This window comes from Protopterus annectens, chromosome 5.part0 (assembly GCF_019279795.1).
Source record: "Protopterus annectens isolate FY-2018-M chromosome 5.part0, PAN1.0, whole genome shotgun sequence".
In the NCBI taxonomy this organism is placed as follows: Eukaryota; Metazoa; Chordata; order Ceratodontiformes; family Protopteridae; genus Protopterus; species Protopterus annectens.
The window spans coordinates 555,086,393-555,107,156 of record NC_056735.1 but is presented as its reverse complement, the minus strand read 5'-3'; positions in this window follow the sequence as shown (position 1 = coordinate 555,107,156).

The window sequence follows — 20,764 nt, the reverse complement described above, 5'->3', positions numbered from 1 at the left end:
GTTATTACCAGAACTTGGCAATCTTTTGGTATTGAGATGGGCCCTTTAGCGGGTGAGAAGGGGGATGAAGTTTGCACTGAATCGATCTGCCAGGATATTAGCAATATCCTTGGGATCGGTTTAGTTAATGCCATTCTGTTGTAGCTCAGAGCAGATCTGATCATTGCGATTTAGATTATTGACATAGCTATAGAATGCCTTGTTGTTGTCTTTGGAATATTTGGCAATTTTATTTTTGTAACTAGCTTTGGAGGATTTTATGAGGGATCTCAGCTTCTTAGTGAGGCTGGTAAGGGAGTTTTTTGCATCCTGGGATTTTCCTCTTTTCTGCAACAGTTTCTTCCTTTTATTGTAAAGTTTGTTTATGGCAAGGGACCACCAGATTGGCTTCTTTTTTTTGGAGGAGAACATCTTGGTTCTTTTGGGGATGGCATGATTCATGCACGAATGGATGTGCTCATACAGTTTAACTAAATATTTCATTAAACTGAGTTATGAGCATCTGCATGTAATAACATCAATAGAATAAAACACTCAATTATCTGCAAACAAAACACAGCAAATGAAAAGCTACTCAGCAAGTAATTCAAATATATGTGATAGGGCAACACTTCCAAACTTTTGCGATTTCTATGAGCCTAAATAAGTCACATTGAGACAGTTATACAATTTTCTACCTTCTCTAACCTATGAATAATAAATAGATAGATAGACAGATATTTATTGAAAAAACAACAGTGTCAGAGAGCAAATGATCAGACACAGATGCTTAATCACCAGCTGATCAAAAATCACAGAAAAACAATATTTTTACAGGGGGCAAACCCCTCTGCACCACAACATGGGTATAACCCATTGTTAATCATATATACCAACTCCAAGATCCTCTTAAGGGTAGCAAGACAGGAGAAACAGCTGCAAAGACTGATAAAAATCCACCGGTAACAAGTCATAATATCTTTGCTGGAATTCTGGTATTTCCTTTTCTTTTCACTACAACAAGTTCTTTATTCTAGCAATAGTATAAGAAAACAAGATAACTCTTCAGCACAGAAATTTGAAGAACAGCTTTTCTTAAGAGTAAAATTCCCCATTTTGAGGAGTGGGAACTTAAGACACAGTCTTTAGTCAAAATCCTATATCTCAGACTGGGAATAAGAATCTGAAATAGGGGAAATCCTTTCCTTTTTAAAAGAGAAGTATCAGCATGCAAAGATGGAACAGCTTTAAATAGACCTTTTGCAAAGCCCAGCCACTCTTTCTTATCGGCTTTATGAGACAATAAATGTCTAACATTTGGTTCATTTTTCTGAATGAACTCCCAGAAAAAGAGTCTAGAAAGACATTCCCTTTCCTGAGAATGAAGTTTCTTATTTTACTTTAAAGAAGGAGTATCGCCTGGTTCTTTCACTAATGCTGGCAAGAGCAGTTGTCCCTTATCCAGCAAGGGCAGTTGAACAGCTGCAGAGGAGGTATCTGCCTCCCAGTTTTTAGTGACTTTGTGAGAAGCAGCACCAGAAGAACCAAAAGAAAGTGAAGAGTAGTCCAAGGAGCAATAGATGGTCACAGTGGAGTCATCCATTAGCAGCTGTGCCAAAGGAAAAGCTAAAGCCAAAACAGAAACCTCACAGAAAACATTTCTAATTGTCACAGGAGTCAGACAAATGGTTAGCTGAGCTTTAAAGAATCAATCTTATCTACTGACAGAAAAGTTAAATCCTGCAGCCAAACTTTTTAGTAACAACTGCCATATTCATTAGCCCCAGTTCCTAACAACAAGTTTTGACAGAAAAGTAACATATTTTCTCACAAAATAAAATGACAAATTATAAGGGAATCTCAACAGAGATATCCCTGGTAACTTAAACTGGGCAACTGGACACTGGCCGTCCAGTAATTTTTTGACCCAGGGCTGCTGGGCTTTATGACTGGCATGCACTGATAAATAGGGCCAATACTGGCACTGGCACATACAATCCTCCCATAGTTAGCATGAGTCCCTGGCATAGGTCACAGTAGGTCAGGTCCTCAACCCACTTATCACTGACAAATACCCATGCCAATTTGAAGATATTAGTCAACACAACTGAATCACCTAGACCCATATCTCACACCCTTGAGTGGCTAGCGCTAACATGGTGCATAGTTTGTGATCTGTGTTTTCCTATCTTGAGGATACTACTCATCACAGCTGATGCCAAAGCAGATGATCTATACAACTTTTCCCTCGATATGGCATTATCCTGATCTTGTTCAGATCAAAACACTATGTAAGTAGTGCAGGGAGGGTGCATCTATAAACTCCAAATGGTAGGAACATATATCTAATTAAAGAGAGACCTAGAAAAAGTTCAACGTACTAAAAGGATGTGTCTGGCAGAGAAGAACACTGACAGGACAAAGAATCAAAAAAAAAAAAAAGAAAAGGGAGTTAACAAAATCTATAAAAAGGACTCAATTTTTTTTATGAACAGATGGTAAAAATCATTCCTGTGTACTACCAAAAATATGTCCCAGCAACATATAAAGAGAAGCCCAATACTGTAATACATGTTAGTATAGGAACTTAAAGCAAATGGATTGAAGACTGTGAAGTAAAAACATCAGCAGTAAGGAGGAGTCAACAGAGAGACATACAAAAGATGTTAACAAACGAAAATAGCACAAAAATGGAAAGAAAAGACCACGTAAGGGAGAACCCTCAGATTAAAGAAATTGTAGTGAATACTAAACATGTAATATGTGGAAAATTGTACAGTTCTGGGTTGGTTTATTTTAAAGGGTAACAGAAAATTAAAGAAAAAGGCAACTCTGAAGATGCTTTACTAATACCTGAAAAATTAAAACCTTTCTGTCTAAAACTACCCTTTGTAGAGGAAGTCATCGAAAAATATGCACTGTTGGTGGGTTTTTTAGATAGGACACTATACTTTCTACTTCATTACAAGCTAGTAAATAAAGTAAGCCTGAATTAATTGAGTTGTAGGGAAGCCACAAAAACTTAAAAAAAAAGCACAGTGGAAAGGCAATACATATGTAAGGTTATAAAGGAAGTTAACGAATAAGATGCTTCAAACTCTCTCCATCACCAGCTGACTACACTCTCTCTCTGTGTTCATCCACTAACATTATTTATTTATTTTATTTGCATTTGTTAACCAGGAAGGTCCACTAGATGAACAGTATCCAATTTCAGTGGAGGCTTGGGAAGAAAAGCTCCACATAATTGAATATAATCATACAGTACATTTCAATACAATCATACAGTACATTTCAATACAATCATACAGTACATTTCTACAAGTCATACAATACTTGCATTTCAATAAGCACACAATTGAAAAATACAATTATTTGTACAGTACATACATTTTGATACAATATATATGTGTGTGTATATATATATATATATATATATATATATATATATATATATATATATATATATTTTTTTTTTTTTTTTTTTTTGTAAAGAAGAAGGCAGTGTGGCTAAACATAAATCTAACTACTGATATTACATTGGTACATAGGTACAGAAGTAGATTATCCTTCAGGGATACAAATGATGTTTTAGAAGGTGATACAGGATGGAGGCAGGAAAGGTGGGAGTAGTATTAGGAAAGAGATAATGTCAGGTTATAGATTGTGAGGAACCAGCACATGGGCATAGCCACTGTGAGGACAGATGTTGTATCAAGCTTTTTTTAAAGATAGATACATTGCTGATGGATCTAAGGGAAGGTGGTAGAGAGTTACATAGTTTAGCTGAGGAAAAGGAATGGAGCATTTGACGAGTGGAGAGGTTTGCTTTTGTTTCTTGCAAGAGCATTTGCTTATCACAGCGGAGAGGTCTATTAGGGTGGTAAAGAGTAAACAGAGTAGAGAGGGCAAGGTAGTTGAATGGGTTGGATATTAGTTTGTGGGCAGTTGTTATTTGTATAAAAAACATACCTAGTTTTTGTGTATATGATGCCACCAGTGTTATATCTGCTCATAGGAAGGAGCATGAATTGCAAGAGTCTTTAGTGGTAGTGCCTATAGCCTTCAAAATATGAAATGTGTTGAGTGTTTATTGTAACTTTTCACTGTGGATGTGTTGTTTTCTAGGTCTATCTGTTTCATTAAAGCATTTATTTATCTGTGGAATTCTGTCCTTATTTGTAAAATAATCCCATAAGAAAATATTACTCATTCAGACATTTTTACACATAAAGTTAATGTACATTAACATTTTTATATAATTTTTAGTGATTTACTTTTATTTTCAGTTAATTTGTCCTCTTCATATAAAGCAATTATTTTTTCATGGTCTCAAATGCTACACAATATATGCAGGTGGGTGAGTGTGTGTGTGTGTGTATGTGTGTGTGTGTGTGTGTGTGTGTGTGTGTGTGTGTGTGTGTGTGTGTGTGTGTGTGTGTGTGTGTGTGTGTTTGTGTATCCTACCTCTTCCAGGTCTTAAACAAATATTATGTATTTATTTCATGTACTAGAACATGCTAATAGGGTCTTAAAACCTTAGCCTACCACTGAGATAGTATATTTTTTCTAAATGCCATTGTTTCTGCCAACAACAAGGTTTGCTCCAGCACAGTAATTTGTATATATTTTCAATCCAGTTAGTTTGTGTTTAACTACGTGTGACAATGATAAATAACCTTGGTTATAGGTTGCATGCATGAAAGAGCACACTGCAGAGTAATGTCTGTACAGGGATAGTTTCTCACACAACCTTTAGTATAAATGCGTAGGTTATTCCCACATAATCCAGGGAGAGGCAAATGTTTGATTTAGTATATGCATGCTCATGTATATGTTTTCTGTCAAAGCCCTGCTATTTTTCTAATAACATGATCTGAGGACAATGCATAGTACTAAAAAATGGAAAAAAAATAAAATTATAGTTTATAATATTCCCTCAAAATCAGATAAGCAGCGCTTTAGTAGCATAAATAATGAACAATGGCTGAACAGCTGGAGGTAAAACTGAATTACAGATTAACGTAAAAGAAACAAAACAAGCATGTATTAGTCATTTTCTGCAGCAATGACAATACATAATTTTACTTATGTATTTATTTCATTGATTGTGTTGATGAAATGGTCCATAGGCATTCTTTAGTCACACCATGGAAATAAAGGATATAGCAAATAAATGCATAACTAAAATGTATGAAGCTAGATATCTGTATATAGAGCATTACTCCATACTAATAAAAGAGAACGTTCATATTAATTAGATGTCTTTGATAAATGTATGTCATACACAATTGGTACAAAATAATGAAAAATACTATGATTTTTCAGCTTCATTTGTCTGACTAAATGCAGGCTTGGAACATGAGTGAGCTTTATGTTTAACCACTAAGTTTTAAGAGTGCTATCATTAATATCATGACTTCTGAAAGCATAAAGATACAGAAGATTTCCAAGTTGTGCCTAGAAGATACGTTAACACAAAGAGCGGCAAAAAATAAAATCACTTTTGAATTAATGTTTGTCTTTATAGTTGTATTTTAGATATTGCTATCTTATTTACTTTACTTAATTTGTTACGTTATTTGGTTAATTAGACACAGCCGGGAGAATTCATTAAGGTACAGCAATGTGTACACCTCAATTAACATATTATGGTACCTTTTTCTGATTCAGCAACTGCCCTTACACAATGTTGCATGGTCCTCTAACATGAAGACATGCAGCACCACAATGTTCTGACTCCATGGCTGTGCTGAATGCTAGTAAGGCATTCCAGGGGGATAAGTATATGTTAATTAACCATGTGTTCTCTCTTTCCAACTGCCTCTTGGAAAGCATCTATATGTCCAGCACCACCATGTCATGATTTTAAACACTGCAAAAAGGATGTTTTCAACCACCTAATATGAATACTGTGGTGAGGAACTACTAGATACCAGGGATTACTCTTTATAGGGCTATAAGAGCACCAACAACAAAACAGGGATCAGAAGAGTAAGAGGATGAACTAGACACCAGGGAATACTCTTTAATGTACCATAATGGTATCAACAGCAGAGTGGTGATTGGGCTTGGATGGAACCACTGGACACCAGTGATAGCATAAAAGACTAAAGTGCCATTACAACACTGATATCATAAAAGGATCAGGGGGTGGGGGAAGCATGGATAACTCATGCAATAGTGTGCCATACTGGAATCAATATCAGTTCAGGAATCTGAGGGTGGGGGTATACACTTGATTTAAAGGGCCTAATAGATAAATGTCATAATGGCACTCCAACTCTCACAGCGGTTGGGGGATCACAGGAGGGCTGATAACATAGGGGCAGCTACAAAAAATCGGGTGTGCGTGTGGATATGTGTGTGTGTGTGTGTGTGTGTGTGTGTGTGTGTGTGTGTGTGTGTGTGTGTGTGTGTGTGTAATGTGTGTGTGTGTGTGTGTGTGTGTGTGTGTGTGTGTGTGTGTGTGTGTGTGCATGTGTGCTTAATGTTTGTGTAGTGTGTGTGTGTGTGTGTGTGTGTGTGTGTGTGTGTGTGTGTGTGTGTGTGTGTGCGCATGTGTGCTTAATGTTTGTGTAGTGTGTGTGTGTGTGTGTGTGTGTGTGTGTGTGTGTGTGTGTGTGTGCGCATGTGTGCTTAATGTTTGTGTAGTGTGTGTGTGTGTGTGTGTGTGTGTGTGTGTGTGTGTGCGCATGTGTGCTTAATGTTTGTGTAGTGTGTGTGTGTGTGTGTGTGTGTGTGTGTGTGTGTGTGTGTGTGTGTGTTTGTGTGTGTGTGTATAAGAAACAATGACTTGGAGGGGATTCTACTGCATATAATAGCAGCAGGTCACTACTGCAATTTGCAGATCAGCAAGGAACTGCATGTCACATTACAAAATGTGACTCAGGAGCATGCAAATTAGCCAATAATGAGGTATTACCTCATTGTGGCTAACATTTCTCCGAATCACAAATGTCCACATCATTGGGGAAGGGCCTATCTAGCATGAGCTGAATGGCTCATGTTAGTACTTTAATAAATTTCCAGACATGCCTTTTCTCATTTGTTAACTGGGAGTACTGTTGCATTAGGTACATAGAAAATGTGACTAAAAGGAATGAAACCAAGGCTACAGAATAATACCTGCAATCACAATGCCTATCACATTGACAAGTTTCAAGGACTTAATCCAAACCAACAATATCGTACATGCAACACTTTCTACCAGAGCTGAAAAATGCAGAAGTCATGACAATAAAATAAAGATAATATGGTGGCCATGTGACCATAGTAAAAGTAGACGTAGAAACAAATGAACCAGTTTCCCCAATGGAGAAAAGTCTGAATGGGTGCATTTTCCTTGAAATAAGTATTCAGCTTCACCATTGCTGGAAAGGTTAAACAATTTTAATTTCTGACATTTCTCAAAAATGAACAGTGTTACTATTTCCTGTTTGTTTCTCATTTTAAAGAACACATCTGTATCTATACTGTTCATGGAGACATCCTTTGACATGTTAATGCATTCATAGTACATTGGTCATCCTTACTTTGTGGCACTGATAGTATACTTTTCATATTCCATTATTCCTTAAGCATACTTGTAATGGTAACTGTCAATGATCTTTAGGAAGTGTATAAATCTTTTAAGATGTTGAGATGCATGCTATTTGTAAATGCACTGTTTTAAGTTTTTTGTCAACCTTATGCCATCAAGATTGTGTTTAACTGGTTCGCAGATCACATTACCTATCATTTTGTCATTAGTATTTTAAGGAGTAATTAAAATTAGATATTACCAGTTTAATATTTTAACGTTTGATACAGCTGAAAATATAATATGTTACTCTTCTCGGATCATTTTCAGTCAGCTCAGAGGAGAATAGGACATGTGCAAAAACATATAAAACAAATAAACACATTTTTGAAATATTTTTATTAGATAAAAATATATATTTTGCAACAAATACACTTAGAATTAAAACACCATAGCAAAATGTGATGGCAAGACCAATTAACATTGGTATATCAGCACTGTGAAAGTGAATAACAAGTCTCAGATGCTAGAAATAAGGTTTGGTAACAGACAAATTTGTCCAGGGACATCATCAGATGGGGGCTTAGATTAAAAATAGTAATGGGATTCAGGGAAAGGGGGCTTAGATTAAAAATAGTAATGGGATTCAGGGAAAAAGCTAATTGGGGGGGGTGGCTAAATAGGAAAGTAGAATGATTAGGAGGAAGTGAGGTAGGTGTAGTGAGGGGCATAATACGTTTTGTGAGAGTGTAACTGGGTAATGTATCACATTTTGGCATGAACTTGCTAAAGCAAGTATTACATCCGTGATGACCTGTAGGTATTTCAGTGTATAGTTAGGCCTTGGATTAATAGTGGGAGGTATGGTAGAGCTAGGCTGCAGTAGTGTTTTTTTTTTTTTCCACTGAATTTGGTGGTGAGAGTAGTGGGTTTCTGAAGTCACTTGCAAGGTTGGGGATGTATTTGTCAGAATGTTTAAGTTTTGTGCTTTGGGTAGTGTGGTGTGGTATGCTAGGTTTGGATTCTCCCTTTTGGCACTTATGTTCATTGCTTATGCTACTTTAGAGTTTGGCAGTGGCCCTATAAGGGGTTTAGGGTGGCTTGCTGGAAAGTGGGGACCAGAATTAGGAGGTTATTTCTGTGTAGTGAGAGTTCAAGGAGTAAGAACGTGCAGGTGGTGTAGTTGGGTGCGGTGTTGTGAGTTTGATTTTTCTTTCATTTGGCATCTGTTGCAGATTCCTTAGTAGGAAAGGAAGCGGTTTTCTATTTCTTTGCCTGGGCCTTAGGACATCTGTAATGGATGTTTTATTTCCTTTACATTTCGTTTACTTCTACAGTTGTGAAAGGTGGGTGGGAGGAATTCACCAATCTCTTTTGTTTTCTTTGTTTACTGATTAAGTTACTCTTACGGTTTTACAGTGTCTTTGAGGGGGAGGCTTCCATCGCACTAAGTTCTAAATGTCCCCATCCAACTAAGAAGATGCTGTATGAGAGATATCTTGATCACTTGACCAATCCATTTATGGTTTGAGTTGCAGGGTGGGATTCCCTCAGTCCGCTTGTGGTAGATGATTTGGGGTCCTCACAGTTTGAGAGTTGCATGTAAGGGCAGAGCGAGCATGCATATGAGCCACGAGATGCTCAGAATAAAGTCATTGCCATGCTTCAGAAGGAGAAAGATCAGGCCAAAATGTTCCTTATCCTTCCAAAGCACATCTTGCGTACTCAAAAACAATCTCTAATAAAGTTAATGTAATTATTCTATGTGACACCATAATTACCTGAGAAAAATTATAATTTAGTTGTATGTTATGAAGCTCCAACTGACTATGGGGGCAGGCTTGTTCTAGTGTTTAATTAAAATATATTTTCCCCTGAATTAAACCATAGCAAACTAAGAAGGATGGAATGGTTTTCTGCACTTACATGTATGATATATGCAAATATGTCTCTTTAGAAAGCAAAATGAATAATTTACATTCGGACATAATAACATGCAAAAACTTCAGAGCTCTTTCATACACAATTGTTTTAGCTACCTAGCATTTTTGCCTGGATTTTAATTTTCAGTATTCCAGAACACTCAGTGTAAGGACTAAGTAAAAGATCCGAATAGATCTTTGTGTGTTTTGTCAATACAACACACTTTTTATTACAATCGTCCTAAAAAAAAACAAAAAATTAAAACTCGACCCTTTGAAGGGGAAGATCAAGGAGGGGGGAGGGCTGGGCTAGGGAGGTTTAGGCATTTTGGTTGGATGCCTTAGTCCGGGTAGAATTTTTTTTTTGGGGGGGGGGGTGCATGCACGTTTTGCCACTACCCGCAGTGAGCAGACCGGTCTTCCAATGATTCTTTCAATTCTGCCCATAGTGGTGATATTTCACTTATAGAATGTTTTTGATGCAGTTTGTAGAGCAGTCTTTCACAGGTTGAGTAGCAGCATGAGGAATGTTTATTGCCGTTCATGCACAGTTGCAATTGGAGCAGTTCAACAAACTGTGTTATCATCTAAAAGTTGGGTGCTCGGCATACCTTCTAACTATGCAGATTTCCTCAGAATGTTTGAATATTGCCTCATTCTTGGTCCATTTTCATAAAATGGTGGTTTTCTGGTAAATTAGTGGCAAATCATTAGAAATGAAATTAGAAATAGTGATGGACATTTGTTTTTCGGACTTAATACCTGTCAGAAAATTCATGCTAATGCAAAACTACACTTTTAGGTTTGTCGGAGCAATATCTAACATTTACCCCTTTTGGGCCATTTGCCTCACTTTTATGTATAGCTTTGTCCACATTTCTTGCTCTAAGGGATTGACTGGTATGGCACATTGACTAGTTACTGTCTTGTAACAAATGTGTAGTTGCAGTGTGCCTCTCAATTTTACATAATTTCACAAAATGTCCAGATGTGCCTCATACTTTTGGTCCATTCTCATAAAACTGTGGTCTTCTGGAAAATTATGACAATGCATTACAGTCTAAATATTTTAAGCCAGCAGACACTTGACTGTCAGACTTAATACCCTTCAGAACATTCATGGTAAGGCATGGCCTGTTACTCTTTCAGTTTTTAGGTTTGTATGAAGGAGAGAAAGGGAAAACAAAACTATGAAGTTCATACCTCTCAATTGTTCTCGATTTTGCTGCTGGTGTTATTAAACAATCATGGGTGTCCATGACTTTGACAGAAATTTTAACATTGACCCTCTTACTCCCTCCTAAATCTGGTGACGGTGGCAGGAGGGTGGTGAATTACACTTACAAACTAATAACAATAATTAAGAGTTATAGACTTCTTTACTTCATAATTCACATTCTTCTAATGCCCAGCGGCTGTATAGGTGTCAGTCTTAGTAGTACCTGACAGTTTGGGAGGATATTCTGAACTATATTGGTGATGACCCCAGTGTTCTGTTCAATGACTCCTGAGTACAAATGCATAGCAGGTGTCCCTGATGGTTTTTAATGACTTTGGTTTTGTCCAAGTTTTTGTTGTGATTGGTCCCTGTTTGGGGGAAAGCTCTGGGTAGTGTTGTCTTTGGCTGAGTACCAGTTAGCGGTACAGAGCATTCATGCAGCTCATACGTGGTCTACATCAGTTTACTCTCAGGGCAGGCTTTTACCTCGAACTGTTAAAGGTGTTAGCAGGTGGCATAGTTTTTTAATGGTACAGGATTTGCAGTATGTTCAGAGGTTAGTTTTCTATCTTGGGCAGTTTCATAGTTGGGTGGTTTCTGGGCAGGTGTAGTAGTTCATTAAAGAGGGAACTGGTAAAGCTTCCTACATGTGAGAGATAGGCTGTATTTAGTCATGTGTTGGTGTGGGTTATTTCTAAAATGAACCTGTGAAAGCGATGGAATGATTTAATTTTCTTTACCCTGATTGTTTCTCCTTCCATCACCAGGACAAGGAATGCTGCCACTTATATTGTGGAAAAATGGATAAAGGTGGAACACTTAGTAACAGTCCACTAGAAACTTCAATTAGGGAGCTCACAGGATGGTTAAAATGTAATAATTTTATTTATGGAAATAGGTCTTTTCATGAAATAATGATTTAGTCTATTTACCATTGACAGCAGTTAAATTGCTAACATGGAGTGTGCAACAGACCTTTTCAATGTAGACCTTTGAAGAACATAAACTTTTATGAAATGAGGTATACTTGAGAGACATTAATATGGTATAGAAGTGCTTTACTATTTGTTTTAAGCATCTTAATTTTCAGTTCAGGATACAGGTCCCTATCAGGGCTGCTTGGAGAACAAGGCAGCCTGTGGGAGAAACTGCCAAAGTTCTCCTCTTTACTAGAGGACTAGGTAGCTTTTGATTAAACTTTTAATTTGTGATTATGCAGGGATATCCTGTAGTGCTGGTTTACAGAAATGTTCCTAAGACTGTTTACGAAATAAATTAGCATGGTCATACAGTAGGGATTTGATTTTATATTGAAATCACAAGATAACCCGGGTCTATAGTAGATAAACAAAAGTTCATCTTACAGAAAGCTAACATGAGCGAAAATCCCAGAATCCGAAACCGGAATTGTGAGATCGCAGTACAGTGAAGATGGGAATATTTGCCCTTTCCTCACTGTAGTGTGATTTTGGAGTTGGAATATATATTTAGCGGGGGGTGTGGGGGGTGCAGCCCCCCACAATTGCAGTTTCGAGTTCCGGGATTTTCAATAATGCCAGCGTTCGTTAAGATAAATTTTTTTTATCTAATATAGACCCGATAACCCAGGTAATTTGATATTTAAATTACCCCTCATCCCAGTATTTAGTTGTAACATACTGGAGTCATACCTTTCAACTGTACTGAGTTTTTCAGAATGTCCAGGGGATATGGCAATTCCAGGTTACTGAGCATAGAGGATGCGGGTAGGGTAGTGGCTGTGCAATGGATGAGCAAGCTAGGCCCTTGATAGCAACTAATGTTGGTGTAAAGATGTTTTTCCTTTAGGTGTGTGTATGGAAGATTTACAGTACCTTTTCTTTAGCAGATGGGGATGCCCAGAGTGATCAATCCGCAGTGGTGCACAATGAGGTCACATATGGAGAAGTGTAGAGTTTGCATCAGTCAGTGGCCTGAAGGAAGTACATTTGTAATGTGGTGGATTTGACTGGGGTGGATGTTTCTGCTGCTGGAATGGTGCATAGCGAGGTCTCAGGTAATCCACCTTTACTCATAAAGGGATGTCAGAGTGTGGATTAGGAGTAACATGGGAGCTGGTGAGGATGATTTACATCAACAGCAGGGTGAGGCAGGTTTGTGGATTGTTTATAGGGAGTTTGGGGGTCCAAAGTGAGGGTGGAGTTACAACAATGTGCGGTTTTGTCGCATTTTCTGGGCATGGTAGTTAGGTTGTTTTCATGTGGCAAGGCAAGGCAGAGGAGTGGTTCACTGACCATGCTACTCTGGGTGTTTAGCACTGTTCTCCATTGGATTTGGTAGCAATGGGTGGTACTTTAAGATTAAGTAATGGGTTTGGCAGAGCTTGCAAGGTATGCTTGTGTGTAGGGATGAGCAAGGAACTGGTTACTGTTAGAACAGAAGCTTGAAGTTTTGGGACAAGGGTGGATTAAGGATGTCATGGAGCTTGTTGGGCTTCTTAATTTTGCATATTTGTGAATGAATGGTTTTGGCTTGTTGGCTGGCAGGATATAAGGACATTTTGGAGGATGGATGTACAGGATGTAAGGCATTTGAAGGAGGGATGTTATTGCTTGGAGTTAGTTTCAGTTTGGCTGGCATGGTAGGTTTAGTAAAAGTTGTGGGGAAAACTGTTAGTTTTCATTTGGATAATACAGCAGTGGTAGAAGGCTCTGGTGTTGTAAGGGGAGGTGTGTTAGATTGGCTTGGAATGATTAGGTGGATTAGATGCGGTATAGAATTCCAGGGCAGCTGTGGATAAGAAGGTATATGATAGGGTATTGCAAGATTTTGTTAATTTGTGATTAGGCTTGGGAACAAGGTTAGGCAGTTCAAATGGTCAAAGTGGACTTAACCCCGATTAGGTGGCTGCATAGATGGTAAGGTTATGTGACTTCACTGTATCTGGGATGGTGGGTCATATGTTTGAAGGGAAGGGTTGGGGTAGGTTTGCTATTGTGAAGACTGAGAAGAATATGGCTATTGTAAAGATAAGTTTTGTTGTGAGGCTTGGCATTGGTAAATGGAGGTCAATGGGTTGCAATTCTGGGGGCTATTAGCCTTAGAGTGTAGTGTATTGATCAGCAAATGCTAGGTGGTTATCAGAGGTTTGCTTTATAATAGATGTTGGGTATGTGGGGTTGAATTACTATTGAACTGATTTGTTGGAGAAGGGATCGCATTTGGTCATTATTACATCCATTGGGCAGTTAATAGATCCTGCAGTTAGGCAGGATGGTATGTAGTTGGGCTTGCTTTGTTTGGAAGGTGTTGGTATTTTGGTGTTTTGGTGGCACATTTGGCAGGTGATGACCTGCGGATAAATACAAAGCTGCTGTTGGTACTTAGGATAAGTGAGAATATGTTTGATTTGCAGAGCTTTTACAAGGGTATTGGTATTACTTTGGCTTTGGAGACAGATCATTGCCTAATTCTAGCTGATTAGGCGACTGGTTGCTTTATATGATAGGGTTTTGGCATATTAATGACAGGGATTTAGTTTGATTCACCGAGAATGGGGTACACAAAATGATGTTTAGCTTCTACCTCTTAAAATACATTTTTGTGGGTTTTGGAGGGTAGTTGAGCATTTTGTGTGAAGGAGGGATAATAGCCTGGTCAGGCTGGTTGGCAGAAAGGAGGGACTGGCTTGTCCCTCTTCTGTTCCCCCTCTAGTGTTGGAGGTTCATTTCAATGAGTTGGGAAATGCAAGTGAGTAGTTGGATGCTGCTTGCCAAGTATAAGTAAGCAAACGGAGGTGAGAACACTGCATATTTGGTTGTATGGTTATTTTAATGAGTTGGGAAATTCAAGTGAGCAGTTGGATGCTGCTTAATAAGTAGAGTAAGCAAGTGGTGGTAAGAATGCTGCTTACTTGGTCAGGGTGAGTGGGGTCATGCTGCCCTAACTTAACTGTTATAAGGATATTGGGAGATTCAAGTGAGCGGTTGGATGCTGCTTGATAAGTACAAGTAAGCAAACAGAGGTAAGGATGCTGCTTACTTGGTCAGGGTGAGCAGGGTCATACTGCCCTAAGTTAGATTGTATATGGCTGTTTATGCTATGATTAATAAACAAAAATATTGGTTGGTCAATGAAGTTATGGAATTTTAATAAAGTTCGTCAAATGTCATTTGGTGTGGTGTGTGTTTATTGAAGGGGACGTGGACAAAGGAGGTTTGGTAGCAGATCAGTTTGCTTAAGGACATCTTCAGATGGGGACTTAGATTAAAAATAGTAATGGGTTTCAGGAGGATAAGGGAGAAAGCTAGTTGCCAGGGGGGGGAGGGTTAAATAGGAAAGTAGGATGATTAGGAGGAAGTGAGGTGGGTGTAGGAAGGGGTTTAATAAGTTTTGTGAGAGTGTAACTGGGTACGATATCAAATTTTGGCATGAATATGCTACCTGCCCTCCCTCCCTATTGGGAGCACTGGAGATGGTGTGGTATATTATTTGGGAGGTGGAGAAGAGGGGCAGGCTTGTCCTTCTTCTGTTCCCCCTCTGGTGTTGGAGGTTCATTTCGATGAGTTGAGAAATGCAAGTGAGTGGTTGGATGCTGCTTGCCAAGTATAGGACATGAGGACAGATGGTTATTTCAATGAGTTGGGAAATTCAAGTGAGAAGGTGGACGCTGCTTGATAAGTAAAGTAAGCAAGTGGAGGTAAGAATGCTGCTTACCTGGTCAGGGTGAGTGGGGTCATGCTGCCCTAACTTAACTGCTATATGAATGCTGGGATATTCAAGTGAGCAGTAGGACGCTGCTTGATAAGTAAAAGTAAGCAAGTGGCAGTAAGGATGCTGCTTACTTGGTCAGGGTGAGTGGGGTCATGCTACCCTAAGTTAACTTTTATATGGATGTTTATGCTGTGATTGATAAATTTAAATATTGGTTGGTCAGGGAAGTTATGGAATTTTAATAAAGGTCGGTAAATGTCATTTGGTGTGATGTGTGTTTATTGAAGGGGACCTGGCAAAATAGTAAGCAGTAAACGAGTAATGATCTGAAGAAGTTATTCTTGTTAAAGCATTATATTTAGAGAACATGCAACATACAGGTTCAATGTATGGAGAGAGAGCAGAATCTGGCAACTTGAATTCAATGAGAAGTTTTAAAAGAAAGTGGTTAAATAGTTTGTTTCATCCAAACCAACATTTTTGGTCTGGGACTGTTTCAACAAAAAAATGCTTTTTTCTGTTACATTTGATAACCTCATTTCTGTAGAATACAGTGGTCATTGATTGCATCATTTTGATATTGAAAAAAATAGGTCATATAGTTCCCATATAAAGCACGGCTTTAAAAATATTTGCCTGAAGCAACTGTTCTTATGTCAACTGTTACATTCAAATAATCAGTCTTGCTTAATCACAATTTAGTGAATCATTGTTTTCAAATGCTATCGCCTTCTGAAATGAGTACTACATCATATTTATTTATGTATGTATGCATGGTGGCTTTGTAAAGCATTGCTAACTCCATACAATATACTGCATTCACATCAATCCTTTGTTTTATGAGAAGTACTTAAGGATATGAATGAGATGTGATGAAGCAAAACAAATCACCATCCAGAATTGTTTCTTATTTGGATTTAGAATTTTGAAACACCTGTGTAACTGTTTAGTCTATTACATTTGGAAATATAACATTTTTACTGGGGCTATTGCATAATTCCCATAATGCCCTGCAAATAGTAAGAGCAGCCATCCCATTCTTCCTCATACATACACACTGTTTGAGTTTTTGGGTATATTGAGAAAGATACTGGAGGGAATTTAATAAAGCCTACATTAACTTATTTCCCATGTAGGCATAGTGGCACAGTGCTTACACAGAAGTAAGCAGATCTGTGATCCAGTAAAGGGAGCCGAGAGTCATGCACAAGCATGCAAACACGGAACTATCCTTGGCATGCAAATCACCTCATAAACAAGTGAAATGTATGCAAATGAGGCAGTAGAGCAATACAGCAAGCAGATAGTCTGTCGTGCAGACCCCGTGTTGGTGTCCATAATGTACACAGAAAAATTCCATGTACGTGAAATAAAAATAACACCAGGGGCTGTAAAAGTGTAGTTACAGTGGCAGAAATAGTATAAAGGACACAGATATGTGCAAAAATAACCACAGTGTGTCCAAAACCATATGTAAAATAATGTAAAATAATTTTTTTTAATACCCTCCGTATGTTTGCACTGTGCGCCGCAGTGCGCAAACATTCTGTTATGGAAAAAAATATATTTTAAAAAACAGAATTTGTGAGTATGTAACAGTAATGCATTAGAGGATCTTGTGTGGGGTATGTACAATGTAGGACTGCTGTGGTTGCTAATGAGGCAGGGCCTTAATCTGTGTAATTACCAGGTACTGTGCATGGATCTGTATGCAAATGAGCTGAGGTTCCTGAATAGCACAAATTGGTATCTGTGTCTGCAGATCCCATTCATGTAGGAACAGAACTGTGTTGGTATAAACAGAAGTGGTAGCTGACATCAAAAGGGGGTGTGTCCACAAACATTTAAGCTCATTGGAGCTCAGCAGTGCCTGTTTGCTCAGTGCACTGCTTTGCTTGGCAGGGAGGTGTGTCCAGTGATTGCTAAGCTTTGTTTACCTTAGGGGCGCATGTTTCAGTGGGTTTGAGTGTGTCTGTGCAATGCACCACTGTGCTGAACATGACTTTCCATGGGGGTGTGTCCACTGGCTGCTAAGTTTTGTTTATCTTTGTGGTGTGGGTTGGAGTGGTGTGCTGCAGTGCAGTGCTCAGCAAATAAGGCTGTCAAAAAAAAATGGCTGAGAATGCCAATGATATAGTAATTACTGATGAGCTCTGTTTCACTTAAACTAGGGCCAGTAAACCCCTTAATGATGCCTTTGGCAGGTAGAACACATCATAGCTAGCCAATCACACAATGTACATGTACAGCAGAGCACTATAAAGTATGCATACACCCTACAGTCTGATTTTTCACCCATACTCTGCACCATTGGAGTTCAGATTGGGGAATTTTAACCTAGAGATTTCTAGGTGCTGCTGCAGGTCTGCTACATATGTATGTGCTGGATGATGAGGTCAGTGCAGCTGCTGCTGCTGCTGACCATAGGCCTAGACTGAGAAGTAGATGAGTGCTCAGGACCAGGCTAACCTACCAGGAGCTACATGATCTGGAGATTTTAGAGCACTATAGGGTAGACAGGGACATACTACAACTACTCAGTGAGCTTTGCCGCCCTCAACTCAGACCCAGAGCCAACAGAAGGGAACCCATCTCAGTGTAAACAAAAGTATGTGTTGCCCTTAGAACACTAGCTACAGGTACTTTCCAAAGAACAGCCTGGGATACAATGGGGTCTCACAGGAATCAGCCTCCAGGGTACTCCACCAGTTCCTGGATGCCATGCTACCACATGCCAGTGAGCACATTTATCTTCCCCACACCCTTGAGGAGAGGGCTAGCAGTATGCAACTCTTCTACCATGTAGCACATTACTCTGAGGTACTGGGTGCCACAGATTGCACTCATGTACACATCAAGGCACCACCCAGTGAGGAGGGTAGAATCTATGTCAACTGCAAGGGGTAGCACTCCATCAACTGCCAGATCATGTGCAATGCCAAAGGCATTATCCTGAATGTGTGTGCTGGCAGCCCTGGCAGTTATCATGACTCCCATATCTGGCATGCATCATAGCTGTACCAGATGTTTGCTAGAGGGGGACATCCCACACAGCCATTTACTCGAGGATGCTGGCTATGCACTGGAACCATGGATGATGACACCCATCAGAAATGCACACACATCCACTGAAGAATGCTGTAATGAGGCAAATGCACAAACCAGGAACATCATAGAATGTGTGTTTGGACTGTTGAAGTCATGGTTCTGGTACACTATATATCGGGTGGAGCCTTGCAGTACTCTACAGCCACATGTGCACAGATGTTAACAGTATGTGCCATGCTATAAAATATGATCCTGTGGAAACAGCTGCAGCAGGATCAGCAAAGGAAAGGGATACACTGCATCCCACCAGTGCCTAGGTCACCTCAGCCACACCCACAAGGGGACTCGGAGAAGGAACCCCCTGAGGCTGTCCCTGTAGGCAGACATAGGTGTGCACAATATGCCCTGGCCTTGGCCAAGTGACAATGCATAGCACATGCACTGACAACCTAGGGCCCTAGGGACTGACACTATACTCTGACTTAGCATACATAGCAGTAAAAATGATCACTAGCCAGGCCACACAATCTGTACCCCACCACATATTGTCTGTGGATTGCCTGCACCAGACAGAGTAAGCCCCAAACTACAGGTCTGTCAACTGCTGGATTCGCAAAATAAGTCACTCTCCTGTGCACCACTTGTAAGGGGTACTAGAATATGGTAGCATATGTATGGACCTGCCACATGAATGCAAGGGAATATAGTGGGTTATATATAGTGTGCTACTGGGCTACTTGCCAAGATCTATAGTGGGATACTGGGCTACTTGTACAAATGTAGAGGAACACAGCAGAGATATGGGGTAAAATGCTGGACTTTCTGCAAAAACATAGACAGAGAGAGGTATGCAGACTATCACCCTGTGTGTGGTGTTCCACCATGTACCCAGTCACTTCATACCTCTCAACCTCTTACAGCAGTAAATCTGGTGAAATAAAGTGAATAAAAGTGGGGCCTAGGCACACAACTTGGGACAGGTTTTAAATACTGGCTCCTACAAATGTAGAATGTGAATAGAATAACAGGTCCTGCATTTGCATGACTCTCCTGCTGTGCATGGAGTCTGAAACTTAAATATCTGTTATTATTAAGTTACTTCAGTCTTGACTGATTTGTCACTCATTTGCCAGAAAACAGCATTATGTGAAACTGGCCAAAATATGCAGTAACAGTCTGGACAGTCTGTGAATCTCTCTACAGTTCTTAAGTTTGAGTCACATATTAAGGTTAGCAAACAGCCGGGGAATGCCTTTGATAATATCAGGCAACTGTAGTACTGAGGTAACAGGTGCAGAAGCCAATGGCCTGCAGCACACAATAATCCCAGACTGCAGTAGAAGCATCTCTGACCTGGAGTCACCTTGTAAGTACTGACAATCACACTGGGCATGCTCCCAAGCTAACTTGAGCCCAAGTCCACATACCTCTACCCCCAAAGACCTGCTTTGTAGAAATATGCCTGTTCAGACATACAGCTACATATACATATTTGTCTCTCTCTGTCCCCTTCACACTTGATTAGTGTCTTTATCAGTATGCCACACACACACACACACACACACACATATATGTATAGCAAGATGTATATAGAATTATATAAAGTACAATGATGCATAGACTCCCCACATACTTCTACAAAACACAGTTACATTACTGGCACACACAACTACATTTAAGGAGACAACCACATTTAAGGAGACAACCCTGTTATACACATTGATATAGACTATTGGTGGAGATGTACGAATGTTTCCATATACCTCTGAATGCTGGTCCATCTGCAAATCCGGATCACAACAGCTGTCCAATGGCACCAGACCAAGGTTGCAACAGTACATAATCCACTCACCCACTGACCACTGAGCCTGTGTGCTATCACCCTGCAGATAGTCATAGTTACGCAGGTGGTGTAATGTACAATGGGTGCAATGCATTCCTTGGACAGGCCATATTGTCACTGGTCAAATGTCTGCCTTTCAAACTGCAAACAGCCACATATGGCCAGACTGGTAAGTGTACACACATAGCAGAGATATTACCAGGTATCCCACCATTAGGACACTAGATACAATAACACTACCAAGCAGTATCACTCTGCAGGCCACACATGCTGTTTAACACAAGGCCTCTTTGCGTACTCTACATGTACTGTGCCTGCATCAACATGTACAAGCGACAAACCTGTGACACGTGCAAAAAAGTACTGTGAGCTGTAGCGTGTAATACCTAGACAGTTAGGTGTTCTAATCTCACATTCTCCAACTATGCATATGTGTGTATGTGTTTATCAATATATCCCCTCACAGTACTACAAACATGTCCATATGGGCTGTCTCTGTGCAATGGTATGCATTTCATGGCCTAGTGACTGGCTACTGG